The sequence below is a fragment of the Pleurodeles waltl genome, chromosome 1_2, assembly GCF_031143425.1.
Source record: "Pleurodeles waltl isolate 20211129_DDA chromosome 1_2, aPleWal1.hap1.20221129, whole genome shotgun sequence".
NCBI lineage: Eukaryota > Metazoa > Chordata > Amphibia > Caudata > Salamandridae > Pleurodeles > Pleurodeles waltl.
The window spans coordinates 809,641,522-809,658,762 of NC_090437.1; positions in this window are offsets into that span (position 1 = coordinate 809,641,522).

Here is a 17,241-nt window from a genome sequence, read left to right on the forward strand (position 1 = left end):
TGAGGGCCTATATGTCCTACCTTAACCATACACTGCACCCTGCCCTTGGGGATACCTAGGGCCTAACTTAGGGGTGCCTTACATGTAAGAAAAGGGAAGGTTTAGGCCTGGCAAGTGGGTACACTTGCCAAGTCAAATTTACAGTTAAAAACTGCATACATAGACACTGCAGTGGCAGGTCTGAGACATGATTACAGAGCTACTTATGTGGGTGGCACAAAAAGTGCTGCAGGCCCACTAGTAGCATTTGATTTACAGGCCCTGGGCACCTCTAGTGCACTGTACTAGGGACTTACTAATAAATCAAATAAGCCAATCATGGATAAGCCAATTACATATCCATTTTATAAAAGAGCACTTGCACTTTAGCACTGGGTAGCAGTGGTTAAGTGCCCCGAGTAACGAAAACAGTAAAATAAGAGTCCAGCACACATCAACAACCTGGGGAACAGAGGCAAAAAGTTAAGGGAGTCCACGCCAATGAAAAGTCCAACACGGGGCAACCACGAAGACATGGGACGGCAGGGAAAAGGACAGCAAGCTAAACACAGAGGCTAAGCAGGAGGGCAATGATGGGGCATAGAATTGGGCAATAGAGGGAAGGACAAGTGGTTAGGGACTTTAAGCTAAAGGAAGGGCAGCACATCAGACCATGCAGGGAAGGAGGGAGGGGTATGTTGGATGGAATCAGATAAAAAGAGGGTAGGGAGGAGGTGGGTGGGGCAGTAGGCTAAATGTTGAGGGCAGGAAGGGCAGAGGCTGAATAACAGCTACACAGGGCTGACATGCTGGAGCAGAGGCACAGACGTGGACAATGGATGGCAAGGAGGAGAGAGGGCAGGGGCAGCAAGGTTGTGTGGGGGCAGAACAATGCCAGGTCAGGCCCTGTGTTTAACTTACCCCACCATTCTCTGCGATGGTGTTAGAAATGGGGTCTTTGGGTGGCAGTCAGGTTACCTCCTGTCCAAGCAAGGACCCTCACTCTAGTCAGGGTAAGTCACACACAATCCAAATTATCCTGTGCCCACCCTCTGGTAGCTTGGCACTGAGCAGTCAGGCTTAACTTAGAACACAATGTGTAAAGTATTTGTGCAATAAATCATACAATAACACCATATAGCACCACAGAAATACACCACACAGTATTTAGAAAAATTATTAATATTTATCTGATAAGATGCAGGTTAAAACAATTAAAATGCAATAAGTAATTGAGATATCACTGAAAAGTGATATAAAGGGGGTCATTCCAAGCGGGAACCGCCAGAAGACCGTACCGCGGTCAAAAGACCGCGGCGGTCATTCTGGGTTTCCCACTGGGCTGGCGGGCGACCGCCAAAAGGCCGCCCGCCAGCCCAGTGGGAAACACCCTTCTACGAGGAAGCCGGCTCCGAATGGAGCCGGCGGAGTGGAAGGTGTGCGACGGGTGCAGTAGCACCCGTCGTGAATTTCAGTGTCTGCTAAGCAGACACTGAAATTCAAAGTGGGGCCCTCTTACGTTGGCATGGGGCCCCACGACACCCCTCACCGCCATCCTGTTCCTGGCGGTCAAAAACGCCAGGAACAGGATGGCGGAGAGGGGGTCGGAATCCCCCATGGCGGCGCAGCGGAAAACCGGCGGGAGACCGCCGGTTTTCCATTTCTGACCGCGGCCATACCGCCGCGGTCAGAATGCCCTTAGGAGCACCGCCAGCCTGTTGGCGGAGCTCCCGCCGACCCCGGCCCTGGCGGTCAAGGACCGCCGGGGTCGGAATCACCCCCAAAGTGTCTTAAGTCTTTTAAAAGCAAACAAAGGGGGTCATTCCAAGCTTGGCCGCCCGCCAGCCCAGTGGGAAACACCCTTCTACGAGGAAGCCGGCTCCAAATGGAGCCGGCGGAGTGGAAGGTGTGCGACGGGTGCAGTAGCTAAGCAGACACTGAAATTCAAAGTGGGGCCCTCTTACGGGGGCCCCTGCAGTGCCCATGCCACTGGCATGGGCACTGCAGGGCCCCCCAGGGGCCCCACGACACCCCTCACCGCCATCCTGTTCCTGGCGGTCGAAACCGCCAGGAACAGGATGGCGGTGAGGGGGTCGGAATCCCCCATGGCAGCGCAGCAAGCTGCGCCGCCATGGGGGATTCCTCAGGGCACCGGAAAACCGGCGGGAGACCGCCGGTTTTCCGTTTCTGACCGCGGCCATACCGCCGCGGTCAGAATGCCCTTAGGAGCACCGCCAGCCTGTTGGCGGTGCTCCCGCCGACCCCGGCCCTGGCGGTCAAGGACCGCCGGGGTCGGAATCACCCCCAAAGTGTCTTAAGTCTTTTAAAAGCAAACAAAGGGGGTCATTCCAAGCTTGGCCGCCCGCCAGCCCAGTGGGAAACACCCTTCTACGAGGAAGCCGGCTCCAAATGGAGCCGGCGGAGTGGAAGGTGTGCGACGGGTGCAGTAGCTAAGCAGACACTGAAATTCAAAGTGGGGCCCTCTTACGGGGGCCCCTGCAGTGCCCATGCCATTGGCATGGGCACTGCAGGGGCCCCCAGGGGCCCCACGACACCCCTCACCGCCATCCTGTTCCTGGCGGTCGAAACCGCCAGGAACAGGATGGCGGTGAGGGGGTCGGAATCCCCCATGGCAGCGCAGCAAGCTGCGCCGCCATGGGGGATTCCTCAGGGCAGCGGAAAACCGGCGGGAGACCGCCGGTTTTCCGTTTCTGACCACGGCCATACCGCCGCGGTCAGAATGCCCTTAGGAGCACCGTCAGCCTGTTGGCGGTGCTCCCGCCGACCCCGGCCCTGGCGGTCAAGGACCGCCGGGGTCGGAATCACCCCCAAAGTCTCTTTCAAGCACAAAGTACCTGGTTCGCGTGACAAATCTCTGCAAAGAACCGCAGAGGAAGAGATGGGGGAAAGAAAGTGGTGTGAGTCGATTTCTCAGGCTGCACATAGCGACGACCACTGTGCGTTGATTTCTGGCGCTCGGTCGTGGATCCTCTTCGGGTTGCGAGATTTTGAGACACCCCAGAGATGATGCATGGATTTCCTGCGCTGGCAGAACGAAGTCACAGAAGCTGCATCGATTTGGTGGGTGTTGTGTCGAATTTTCTACCGCACGGCAGACGCTGCGTTGATTCCTCTTTGGAAGTCTGACACCGTCATTCCAGGTCAGCTGTGCATCGATTCCGGTCGCTACCTTGGCGCTGCGTCAATCTTCTTGTTGTAAGGTAGGGCTGCGCCATTCCGGATAGGCGTGTGGTGACATTTTCACCGCGGTACAGGCTGCGCGTCATTTTTGGCAGGCTATGCATCGAATTTCGACACATAAGGAGTCCTTCTTGAAGAGATGAAGTCTTTTTGGTCCTGAGACTTCAGGGAACAGGAGGTAAGCTCTATCCAAGCCCTTGGAGAGTCCTTCTTCACCACAGCCAGAGAGCAGCAAGGCAGCAGGGCAACAGCAAGGCAGCAGTCCTTCACAGAAAGCAGTCAGGTAAGTCCTTTGGGCAGCCAGGTAGTTCTTCTTAGCAGGATGCTGGTTCTGGTTCAGGTTTCTTCTCCAGGAAGTGTCTGAGTTGGTAGGGGCAGAGGCCCTGTTTATATACTCAAATGTGCCTTTGAAGTGGGGGAGACTTCAAATAGTGGCTTAGAAGTGCACCAGGACCCATTTCAGTTCAATCTTTTCTGCCAGGGTCCCAGTACGGGGTGTGACAGACCTTTGTGTGAGGGCAGACCCTCCACCCTCCCAGCCAAGGAAGACCCATTCAAAATGCTGATGTATGCAAGTGAGGCTGAGTATCCTGTGTTTGGGGTGTGTCTAAGTGAATGCACAAGGAGCTGTCAACTAAACCCAGCCAGATGTAGATTTTAGGGCACAGAAAGATTTAAGTGAAGAGAAATGCTCACTTTCTAAAAGTGGCATTTCTAAACTAGTAATATTAAATCCAACTTCACCAGTCAGCAGGATTTTTTATCACCATTCTGGCCATACTAAAAATGACCTTCCTACTCCTTTCAGATCAGAAGCTACTACTCAAACAATGTATGAGGGCTGCCTCAATGTTATCCTAAGAAGGGAGAAGGCCTCACAGCAGTGTAAAAACGAATTTAGGAGTTTTACACTACCAGGACATGTAAACTCAATAGGTACATGTCCTGCCTTTTGCCTACACAGCACCCTGCCCTATGGGTTGCCCAGGGCATACCTTAAGTGTGTCTTATACATAGAAAAAGGTTTTAGGCTTGGCAAGTACTTTTAAATGCCAAGTCGAATTGGCAGTGAAACTGCACACACAGGCCTTGCAATGGCAGGCCTGAGACAAGGTTAAGGGGCTACTTAAGTGGGTGGCACAATCAGTGCTGCAGCCCACTAGTAGCATTTAATTTACCAGCCCTGGACACATTTAGTGCAGTTGAATAGGGACTTACAAGTAAATTAAATATGCCAATTGGGTACGAGACAGTGTAACCATGTTTTAAGGAGACAACATATGCACTTTAGCACGGGTTTGCAGTGGTAAAGTGTACAGAGTCCTAAAGCCAGCAAAAATGAGGTCAGAAAAAGAGGAGGAGGAAGGCAAAAGGTTTGGGGGTGACCCTGCAGAAAGTCAATTTCCAACAGATGGGCATTTTACTTATCGGTAAAAAAACATAGAAATTCACTACACAAACAAAGGTTACTACGACTTTATAGTTAGCTTCATATTCTAAATGCACTAAACAATATAAATTGAGCTGTTATAGTTAAAGCTGTTTCAAGTAACTATAACTTGTGCCCTAAGGTAACTATTACTCGGGTCATCACCATGCACTGATAATTACCGCAGATATTACATCATATTACATCACACATGACATCTTCTATGACATCATTGATATCACTGCAACAATTGCAGTCAAATTATTGGTGAGAAAACTGTGCATGGTGAGGAGGCAAGGTATATTTACTTTAGGTCACTGGTTATAATTACTTGAGTTAACCATAACTGGAGTGATATAATAGAGAGTTGGAGTTGAGAAGACAAGAAGCAAAGAGAGCCTGATAATTAAAATGGATACTAAGGAACCTTCAGGTCTTAATGCAGATGACGAACTACATAGTTTTCTATAATGTAGAAAGTGATGTTGAATATAGCATGATAAACCTGCCATCGACCTCATAAGCACTAGAAATATCAGTTGTCTTTGATTATTTTATCACTGCTGTTGTTTTCTTTATTTCCCCTTTTGTTCTCCCCTTATTTCTCAGTCTTTTGTATTCTCCCTTATTCCAAAACAAAACAAGTTATCTCCACACTGTTTTTTTTTGTGAATTTCTATTTCTAAAACAAATTATAATTCTTAACTATAACGTCCTATCACCGTTGTTTTTTTAGTGAATTTCTATGTTTTTTAAAAATTCTTTAGTGTTTGGCGGTCTGTACTGCTGTGTGTGTTTGAGAAACAGAGAGAGCATGAAATACAAGCAGTTGTCGTAGTTTGGACTCTTGCTTTAAGCAAGACTGCTGGTTAAAGGATGACAGTACTTTTGCTTGTAGGCAACTATGCCTGTCCTACAACAAGTCGCAACTGTTGTCCCAACCTTACCGGCTCACTAGCAGCACCTCACAAGAAACACAATAGTAAAAGGTGATTTGTGACAGCCTTTATGTATGGACTCGAGAATAAGACATCTCAGGGAGTCTTGTGGTAAAACAGAGACTACCCCTTTCTCACAGATATATCATGTCTCATTCAAACACAGGCAATGACAAAGATGCAGTAAAGTTTCAATAGTTTTTATTGAACACAACTGCAGTTTGTGATATGTTGCATGATATGTTGCATGGGCTGCAATGATTAGGATAATGAATAATGCAAGAAACAGAATTGTGAAAAAGAGAGTGAAGACGAGAGTCATTATTACAAAGAACCCCCACCATCTTGCAATGCATAAAAAAGACGTACGAGATGTAATATGCCCTAATACCCTAATGTGAGAGGCCTACCCCTACTACCTAAAGAAGAGCTGGGTTTGCTAAACCTAATCTGCCAATGCCATGTCCATGTGAGGAGACCCCAACCCTCGTTACCTTGGAATGATGTCTCTATCTCAGACTCCGTAGGGACACGAAGACTGGGTCAGCGTCAAGACGGCGTGCAGCATCGATATCAGCGATGGTGGCGATGCCCTCTGGTCGGAATCCTCCTGATTATCTGTCTAAATTGCAATGTATTTATACAGATCTACCAGGACCCCTGACGTAGGTGTATTCCCAAATAATAGATAACAGACATACTTGGGACGGCAATTAATATAAACAATCCCTCAAAAGTATAGAGAGGGAAAATCCCTAAGTGTGAACGCCTACTGGTTGTTTGTCTTTGTTGCTTGATTTTGATGCCTTAGTGCGGTGGCACTGATAATGCAAAGCATAACAAGTGGCCTAACTATAAACAAGGCAGCCATCTTAGAAGAGTTAAATAATTAAATAGCTAAGACAGAGCAAGCTAAGTGGGTTAAAAGTCACTAGGTGACGGGGGCCAGAGTCTAAGATAACTCCTGTTATCCCATTAAAACAGACTAGGATTCACTACACCCTCCCCATTGCTGTAACAGGTATGACGAAGGTACAGGAACCCAAATGCTAAAATTGCTCCGAACTAAAAAAGTTAAAAGCATAAAAACTAGCTACAAAATCATTAAAATGTGTTAAAAAAGGAATTAAAAAAGTTAAAATACATACAGAGATGTTAACGTCAACCAAGACAAGCGCAGCGTGCCAAAGCAAGTCAATTTAAATGGATAATTTTATTCGGGAATGGCGAGTCAATTCATCAAATTATTTGCTGTATGCATGATCTTGAAGAGTGTCATCGAAGTCACCAACCAAGGACCTAAAAAATGAGTCAACATCATCTGATGTTAAATCGAGTGCTGGGCGGACAAACGGATCCACAGAGCAGTAGTGAGCAGTACTTTCTGGTGTTAAGTCATTCGTTGCAGTGCTATCGTCCATGGTAGATCTCAAAACGGAAGGCTCATAGGTGGCCTCGTGGAGCAACCTCAGTCTCAAGGTGCATGACCGTGTGTGAACCCTCATCGGTGACATCAGCAGTTTGTGGTCCACAGGAGATGTCGGTGCAACAGCAAGACAGACCAAAGGCAGATGTTCAAAGAGGCACCATATGCAGCGAAAAACTGGTGGTACGCACCAGAAAAGGGGCCGAAATGACAACAACCAGTCATGCTCCAGTTCCACCAGCAAGGGTGCACCGAAGATCCGAATCATGCGTTCACTGCACAGTGGAGTTGGTGGGAGCAGCTCCATTGCTCTGCGTAGCGGGAAAGAAACAACCACTGCGAATCAGAAGAAATAGAAGTAGTAGTCCGCCAATCAAAGCCAAAATAATTGGAAAGCCACCAAACACATTCGAAAAGAGCGAGTGGATGGCTGACGGGATGACTTCGAAGACAGTCTGGAAGATGGACACGAAACCAGACCTGACAGCCTTAAAGAAATGAACAATCCCAGTGGTGCTTGAAGCATTGAATATTCTGGATACCAGTTCTCCAAAGTGCTTGGGGAAGTTGGTATTTAATAGGGATTGTATCTGGGCTGATGATCTCGCAATCTGGAGTGTATGCGTCTCCTTTGCGGAAGTCAAGGCGACCTGTTTTTGAAACAATAGCACCTTTAGCCTCCTCAGCTTGTCATAGTTCACAATAATAGTATCTATGTGGGGCCACATGTCAGATACTTTTATCTCTCGTGTGGGGGGGAACAAAACATGTCCACAACACGTAACAACCTCCGAGATTGCGTAGGCAATTCCTGGTCGCATGCCGCAACAACTTTGATCGTTCAGTACCACATAACTTCCATTGGAAAGTACATGAAATACCGGGCGAATAAAATGGACGGGAGTACCCTTCAGCAAACAGGCCAAGTTCACGACCCCCGCATGGCAAAGACCAGGAAGGGAAACCTGCTTACATATCATGGAATGACTAACAGCAGTCTCACATTCGCTTCCGCTAAGAAAGACCTCTGTTTCGCCGTTCAGACATTTATAGTCAAAGGGAAACTCCCACTCTTCCTTAATATAGCTATCTCCTAGTTGCTCGTACCTTCCCACTGCAAGATGTTTCAGGCAGCTTGAGAAACGAAAGGTCGAAATGGGTAAATTAATTATGCCATGTAAGAACCAGATAGTTGAAGGACTCTCTGCTACCGTGAAGGGCAACTTATCGAACTTTTCTACGTGAAGCATGGTGAAACTAGCTTCCCTTTTAGCCATTGTCTGTTGTTCTCTGGAAAAATTAAAAGCAGTGAAGAATTCACTCCCGTTAATATACTTCCATGGAATATGGACATTTTTCAGTGGCTGTAAAGTCCAACCCAGCTGCATGATGGAACGTAGCTGTGTTTGCTTATGATATAACCGGGACAAGTCTATCTGAGTGATATCAATAGCAGACGACACTATATTTGATAGTGAATAAATTCTGTTGGACAGAGTATTCATGCCGTTGTCGACAACCGCTAAAGTCTTTTCTAAATTTTCCTTATCCAATTGCCTTAAATGCGCAGAAGCCTCAATCTGTGAAAGTTTCAAAATTTCATTGTACATAGCATATAGAAACCTTTTTGAGTGCTGTTTTCTAGGACCCAGCAGAAAATCCTGCAAGTCTACATCTTCAGAAAGAGTGTTCAGGTGTTTCTTAACTGCAGCTAACGTGTTGGTCTGTACCCATTGCTGGCACAGTTTACCCACACTGTATGTCGTAACTATACCTGTATGTTGACCTGATACAAAACGAGGGTCTGGCCTGTTAATTGAAAAAAACCCTGAAGAGTTCAAAAAACGCATTTGACACTCATTAGTGTCAGTGGGCCATATTAACCACCAGCCGGGACTGGAAAGTGAAGAATTATAGGTACAAGCCTTGACCATTGCATCCAACTTTTCCCGGTGATATAAAGGAAATATTGCCAATCTTTAAACCTTGCCGGAGTGGGGATACTGGGCGTGTTCATGTCTTTAATTTTTGCTAACCCCAGACAGGATGTCTGCTGAATAGTGTAATTTAAGAAAATCATTTGCACAGGAATCAGGCATGCTCGAAATAAAGCTTCCCTACCCTGTATCTGCCAATCTTTTGTTCCCCATACACTTTTCAAGTCAATAGTGCTCTTCCAGTATTCGTAACCTTCAACTGCGATCCGGGAAACAAAGGGATCTGAATAAATCAGTTTTGTGTCAGTTAGCAAAAATTTTCTAATTTGTGCTGGAGGTATTTTAAAATAATACGACTCTGCTTTTTTGTGTCATGCCCAGAAAAATATGTAAATTTATCACTATAGTATTTCGGGCTCCCCACCGGTGGTGTAGAACAGTGTTCCACTGTGTGTAGTTTAATACTGGCCTGTATCTAGTGGCACGGTGTAGGTAGTAATGTGCCCAAATATTATAGCAGAACATTTCCCCATAATTCCATGTATGTTTATATACATCATTACTTTCAAATGCAGATTAGTCCTTCATTTCAGTTAGCATGGAATCAATTGTTTGGACATCCCAATCATCAGAGACAACATCAGGTGTAATTACATCTGTCATAGAAATTTTGAACACGTATGGTATTTGAATAATTTCTGTAGGCCCGTACAGATCAAATGGAACTTTGTCCCATACAATCCCATCCGACATCGGTATTGCTGAAACATTTACAGGGGACAAGTCTCTTCGGACCTCATGTGAGGAATGATATGGAGTTAAAACTTCATCAACAAGCTCAACAGAGGAGCGATCAGGAATATAGTGACCATTTATGAGCAAAAAGAAAAGTCACAAAACCAGTCCATAAAAATAATGCGAGAAATGTCAAACAGAACCATAAATAGTTCCATGGCCATATTAAATAGTTCTTTTTAAGCCATTGATACAGCTTATTTCTTGTTGAAGCATTGTCAATCACAGTAGTGGATGAGTCTGAAGAAAAGTCATCAATGTCAATGAAATAGCCAGAGGCAGTCTCTGCAAACATGGGAACCGGTGCACTATCCGTGGAGGCTTTTGGTAGACAGTGTCATTAGTCTGTGATGTGTTTGTGTAAAAAACTGTGAAATCTTGGACAGGAGTGGTCACTGAAGTGGTGACAGGAACTAGCAAGAGTTCATTTTCCACCCTCCCCATGGTCGAGGAGGTATCTGGAACAGCGTTGGACATTGTTGCATAGTACGAAGTAGTGTTGCTCATCCTATTATGTAGATGTATGTCCTGTTGGGTAGTGAGAGGGGATCGGGAACCACCCAAGGGACCTCTTGGTCTACTGTGAAGGATCAGCCACATGGTGTAATTTGATGTCATCGATAGAGATAAATCTGTTTGTTCGAGAGCCAGACAGCGGTGGCAAGATGACAGTCCTTGTACCTTGAATTCCCAAGACCGGTACAGGTGCTCTGTATGATGGACCGAATTCCTTCTTCACAGCGATCTTCTCATGAACCAGATCCCCAACTTTAGGAATCCAGCCAGTCAAAGTTTCGGCTAAATCCCTTATTCCTAAGGTGGCAGCACTTGCAGATGATTTATCATCACGAAATTCCTGAAGCTCCTGTAAAACATTGAGACGTTCATTTATGTCAAATGGTGTTTCTGCTGCCACCATACCACAGGCATCAAGATCTGGGACATACATAGGTGTCCCAAAGAGAACCTCATATGGAGTACGTCCCCCCCAAGGACCGTCTTGGCATATTATTCAGTGCTCTCTGGACCTCATATAGGTGATGTAACCAACTGTGGCCTGAACCTAATACTCGAGCAGTTAAGGACTGCTTTAGATCACGATTCTGCCTCTCCACGACCAAATTTCCCTTGGGATGGTATGGTGAGGAGTAATGGAGTTCAACACCCATCGTCCCCATGGTATCCCTGAATGCCTCAGAAGCAAATGCAGGGCCCTGATCCGAATGGAATGCCGCAACCGCATATGTACCGATAAAGATCAGCAAGTCTTTTATAACAGTCCGAGCGTCAGCCGACCGCTGTGGCCATACCCACAGGAATCTAGAACAAGAATCTACAGCAACTAGTACGTATTTGTATGCACTATCAGGCTGCAAGGGACCACAATGGTCCAGGTACACACACTGTAGTGGCCTGTTGGACACTAAGAGGGATGTCTGCGGTGGGCGTTTCATATTAGAGCGCTTTATCTGTTGGCAAATGTCACAGCAAAGGACATCGTTTTTTGTTCATCTGCATAGACCAGGCCACCAGAAGCGTTTCTGTACGAGTGTTATTATGGCCGTTATACCAGCATGTGCAGAAGCAACACCCTCATGCGCTGCTTTTATTAGATCTAATCTCTGGTCTTTGTTGGGGTTCACTCGTGCTCCAACCCCTGGAATTGTTGTATAGGCAACATTTCTGAGCACTGATATGGTAAGGATAGTCTGTAGGGTATCCCTTCGGAAGAGACTTGCCTGAATCTGAAGCTTTCATGGCAGTTAGTATTTCACTATCCAATCTCGTTTGCGAACGAGTCACTGCAGCCACAGAAGCTGCTTTGGCTGCTTCATCAGCCAATGTATTGCCAGTAACGTGTACTCCTTCACGTTGGTGGCCCAATGTATGTACTACATGGACACACGGTAGCTTATCCTTAAGATCAGCCACCCTCCCCCACAATATTTTGTGTTTAATGGTGTTCCCTTTAGAGTCTCTAAACCAGTTCATCTTTCAATGATTGAGATCATTATTGTATGACTGAACGCAGTAATATGAGTCACAGACTATTAAAGTCAGACTTCCTGACTCTGTATGTTGGAGCGCTAGTATAGGAGCTTTAAGTTCAGCCAACTGGGCTGTGCAGTCCCCTAAGGTCTGCGTGTAGGTATTGTGTGGGTGGAAGACTCCATCTTCCATCACTCCCCTCATGGCTGCACAAGCTGCGGAGTATTGATGTTTGGTACCTACAGCCGGTTGTGCTGAACCATCAGTGTATATGACAGCATGGTATCTTTCTAGTGCAAGATATTTAGATGAGCGGGGTACTCTTGTTCGTACTGGAGAAAATCTTGTGTCTGAAGTTTTGGATCAAAAATGTAATCGACATCAGTGGCGGTCAAAGACGTTGCCCATTGAATCCAACGTGGATGTAATGCTTTAGCGTTAGGAACACTTGCTTTGGTGACAGCCTCTAAGGCTGGCATCGGGGAGACAACAATAATATGTTTCCCCTGGGCAAGTGGCCTCTCTTTTATGACGGCCATCTGAACTGCTGTCAGAATCTTTTTTGTAGGTGCAAAACGCTGTACTGCATTGGAGTATAAATGTGATTTATATGCTATAGGTACCGTGTCACCCTCATTGAAGGTGGCATAAGTAAATCCAATGGCACCAGCAATTATTCTGATGACCAAATTTGTTTTATTTTCACATGTGTGTAAATGTTTCGCTTCTAGCATTTCCCTAAGGATGCATGTGTGTTCAATTGTCCAGTGTCTGCTAGAAAAATTGGGCTGAACCAAGTCATAAAGTGGCTTGGTTTATTGTGCATAATCTGGAATGTATGTTCTGCCAAAATTAAAGAAACCTAGTAATGATTGTAATTTCTTCAGTGTGTTAGGAGGGTGCAGTTGAGCACATTTTTCTAGAAAGTGCGGGCCAGGCTCTTTCCCTCGTTTGATAGCTCATAACCCAGGAATAATACGCTGAGAAAGGCGATCTTGCTTTTCTTAAAGTTGAATTTGTAACCGAGGTCTGCAAATCCCAAAATGATCTGATCAACCCTTGCAGGATGAATGTCGAGGTCGTCGTCTGTGAGATATATGTCATCCACTTAGGATAACGCCTCAGAATCAATATCATGCAATATTGATGTTACACTGGCTGAAAATAGCCCCGGGCTGTTTTTATAGCCTTGAGGTAGGTGACAAAAGCGTTTCTGAGAGCCAAATGAGAATGCACTCAAGTCCTGACTTTTGTGTGCTATGTTCTAGCAGAAAAAGCCATTAGATATGTCTGATGTAGTTTTATATTTTTTACGCACTATATCGTTTATTAGTGCTGTGCTATGTGAATTTTGTGTAGCATATGTGCGTGTATGATTATTTTAATGTCTATAATCAATCACTACTCTGTATGAATGGTCTGGCTTTGCAACAGGGAATAACGGATTATTCATTGCAGATGTACAGGGTTCAATTACTCCCTGGTACTCAAGTTGGGTGAGGATCTCCCTCACTGGAGTTTTTGCTTCATGTTTTACAGGATATTGTGGCTGTGGTTGGGGTGTAGACCTAACGGAAATAACATGACAAGGAGACACCTTGTCCCAACCTACATGATTGATATATAATGCAGGTGCCTTTGCTAAAGCCCATTCAGCAGCATAGGCTTCTTTTTCTGCTTCCGGAACAAGGTCGGAGAAAGAAGGCAAAATGACATCTTCCCATGCAGGAGCTTCCGGACGTGCTCAGGTTGCCAGTCTCTTTCGGCCAATAGGATATCACTAGTAAGTTCATCCCAAAATATCACACTCCATGTCTCCCTCTATCTGAATTTTTAAATCATAAACCCTGTCGGGGGGGAGAACGCAGCCATCCTCTGTTTCAACTGCAATGAAATCGCTAGTTGCTGTCGCATCCAGATGATCTTTCAGACTCTGGCGACACATCGTGACCTCTGATGCGCTGTCTAACAAAGTCACTGCCTACGTCTTGTTCCTCAACAGTGTTCTCAAGTATACTGGCATTTTTAGCTGTAAGTGCTGCCACCTTTTTCTTTTTAAACTGTGGCTTTTGCTGAGGAGTCTTTTCTTCTTTTTTAAAGGTAGACTGCGGCAAGTCTTTCTTCTGTTTCACGTATTCAGGACATCGATCTGGACGGCCCCCTCTCTCGCTACGTCTATCCGGTGCATCCTGAAAGGAACGAGAGGGACGTTAATCAGTACATCTGTCTGGAGTTTTAATGTTCTCCCTATTTCTGAGATTGTATCTCCTTTCGGAGTTCTCCAGGTGTGGAGAATCAGGTCTCTTATTTCTTCTATCTTTAAAATATTTTTGTTTGTCCCAGCGCTTCTTAGGGCCCTCTTGGGCCTGCTTAGTACCTTCCTTATGGGTGGTACCTTGTAACTCCAATTTCTTTGGTTTGGCTCCCAAACTATCCCGCCCTAGACTAGTATAGGTATCGGAAATAATTTTTGGTAGCTGTCTCTCTTGTTCCTGGTGTAGAGTTTCCCGGAGACACTGGTGTATTGCCAGTGCTACCGCTTCCCCTTTAATGATACTGAGTGTTATTGAGGAAACCGCGTCAAAGTTACACTTTAATTTCATCCCCAAATCCAAGGCTGGTGCAGCCCCCTGCTCATTTGGTATTTATTTTAACACTTCCGGTAAATTGGCCAGTGTCGGGGTACCATGTGTGGTAGTGTATATAGCAGCGAAGACTGTACCCCATGTGGCGCAGTTATCCACCGAGGGAACCATCCTAAAGGGCAAGCACATAGTGAGCAGTCTATATTTTTCCTGTGGTCCCGTATGGGGAAACACAGCTTCCAGCTGATTAGTTTTCTGGGCCATCCAGAATGGTATTTTTTTCCCATTCCGAGGGAACTTTACCCATGTTAGTATACACTGTTTGTGGATTAATCCCAGTAGCCAATTTGTAACCACCAGGTGCTGGCGGTGCTGGACGCGCTGGTGTTGTGTTCAATGTTCGCATTACGAACTGAACTAATCGTCTATATAATGTCACAAATTCATTACATAAATCTCACAGATCTGCTATTGGCATATTTTTTATGCCTGGGTGAGGTGTGTATGTGGCAAACATAGGCCACGTTGGTCCGTCATTACTTGAGGGACCTAACCTCAGTCTTTGTAGTACATGTGGTAGGGCGCCTTTAAACCAGTTCCGGTGTTCTTGGTATGTGAGTGATTTTTCATGATACTGGTATGCTCGGTACCGTTGAGGTACGTTTGCAATTTCATATGTGTGGAATGTATGTGTTCCTTGGTCTACCTCAGGAAAGGTGACTCAACAGTAAAATGTTTCTGTTTGGTATGCTTCATTAGCTTCTATTATAAGAGTAACATACCGCCCTCATCTGTAGGGCCATGCGTTAATAAATGTTGTGTTAGTGCATATCTAGCATATTCAGGAATGTCAATGGCAGCAGCCATTTTTCTTTGCAAAAACAGAACACCAAAATGGGGAGTATAAGTCCTTTTATTAGTTCGAGCTCGAACAACCTACAGCTTAATCAGGTGTTACCTTTTCAGCTGAGGAGGAATTTCCCAAAGACCACGGACGTCTCCATATAATGGTACTTAGGGTACCTGTTGTATGTGAGACAGTGATAGTCGGGGTATCCATAAATTAGTACCTAAACACCATCGTTGGTGGCGCCATGTCGTAGTTTGGACTCTTGCTTTAAGCAAGACTGCTGGTTAAAGGATGACAGTACTTTTGCTTGTAGGCGACTATGCCTATCCTACAACAAGTCGCAACTGTTGTCCCAACCTTACCGGCTCACTAGCAGCACCTCACCAGAAACACAATAGTAAAAGGTGATTTGTGGCAGCCTTTACGCATGGACTGAAGAATAAGACATCTCAGGGAGTATCGTGGTTAACCGGAGATTACCCCTTTCTCACAGATATATCATGTCTCATACAAACACAGGCAATGACAAAGATGCAGTAAAGTTTCAATAGTTTTTATTTAACACAACTGCAGTTATTGATATGTTGCATGGGCTGCAAATATTAGGATAATGAATAATGCAAGAAACAGAATTGTGAAGACGAGAGTCATTATTACAAAGACCACCGCCATCTTGCAATGCATAAAAAAGACGTACGAGATGTAATATCCCCTAATATCCTAATGTGAGAGGCCCAACATCCTACCTAAAGGAGAGCTGGGTTTGCTAAACCTAATATGCCAGTGCCATGTCCATGAGAGGAGCCCCCAACCCTCCTCACCTTGGATTGAGGTCTCTATCTCAGACTCCGTAGGGACACGAAGACCGGGTCAGCGTCAAGACGACGTGCAGCATCGATATCAGCGATGGTGTTGATGCCCTCTGGTCGGAATCCTTCTGATTATCTGTCTAAAGTGCGATGTATTTATACAGATTTACCAGGACCCCTGACGTAGGTGTGTTCCCAAACAATAGATAACAGACATGCTTGGGACGGCAATTAATATAAACAATCCCTCAAAAGTATAGAGAGGGAAAATCCCTAAGTGTGAACACCTACTGTTTGTTTGTCTTTGTTGCTTGATTTTGATGCCTTAAGAGCGGTACTGAAAATGCAAAGCATAACAAGTGGCCTAACTATAAACAAGGTAGCCATCTTAGAAGAGTTAAATAATTAAATAGGCTAAGACAGAGCAAGCTAAGTAGGTTAAAAGTCACTAGGTGGCGAGGGCACGAGTCTGCAAGCCAGAGGCTAAGCTAACTCCTGTTATCCCATTAAAACAGACTAGGATTCACTACACAGTCAATGCACTTGCTTAGATCATGTGTACTAAACAAATAATATATAGAGAATACAGGCATGTAGTAATTTATTTAGGAAAGATAGTGTTATGTTTCACAAGGATACAACTTGATTTGTGTCAAATTTGAACACCAGGTCAGACAGGCGTTAAAATGAGGCCCACACACCATTACTTAAGAAAAACACACAGAAGGAGCATTGGAAATCTTCTGGACAACATGGAACTGCTAATGCTTGAGCCTGGCATACGCCACGGATGACAGCGACGTCAAAAGGTCCCCTTAGCACCACCACAGCAACCCAAACACCAACACAGCAGCCACAAAGGCAGCGCAGAAGGTGGGAGAGGATATTTCAACAGTGTACAACCATCCTTGGGCTCAGGGAACAAGATGTTATCAGAACCTACTCTCTGAAGAGGAAGTCCAATGTACACCTGCTGCACCACATAGTGTCAGACATCACTGCAAGGGTGTAAACTCCAATAATGATTCCACCCATGACCAAACTCCTCACTGTCCTCCATATGCTGGCATCAGGATCATTTCAGACAACAGGTGCACAAGTGGCTGGTATCTCCCAGACACTCTTCTTAGTCTTCTTACCAAAGGTTCTGGATGCAATCATACGCCTCACACCCCACCCTATTTGCTTCCCCAACACCCAGCAACTGCAGCAGCAGACTAAGCAAGGTTTCTACCTAATTGCTGGGTTTCCGCATGTGCTAGGTGCAATGGACCGCACCCATTTCCAACTTGTGCCACCTGCA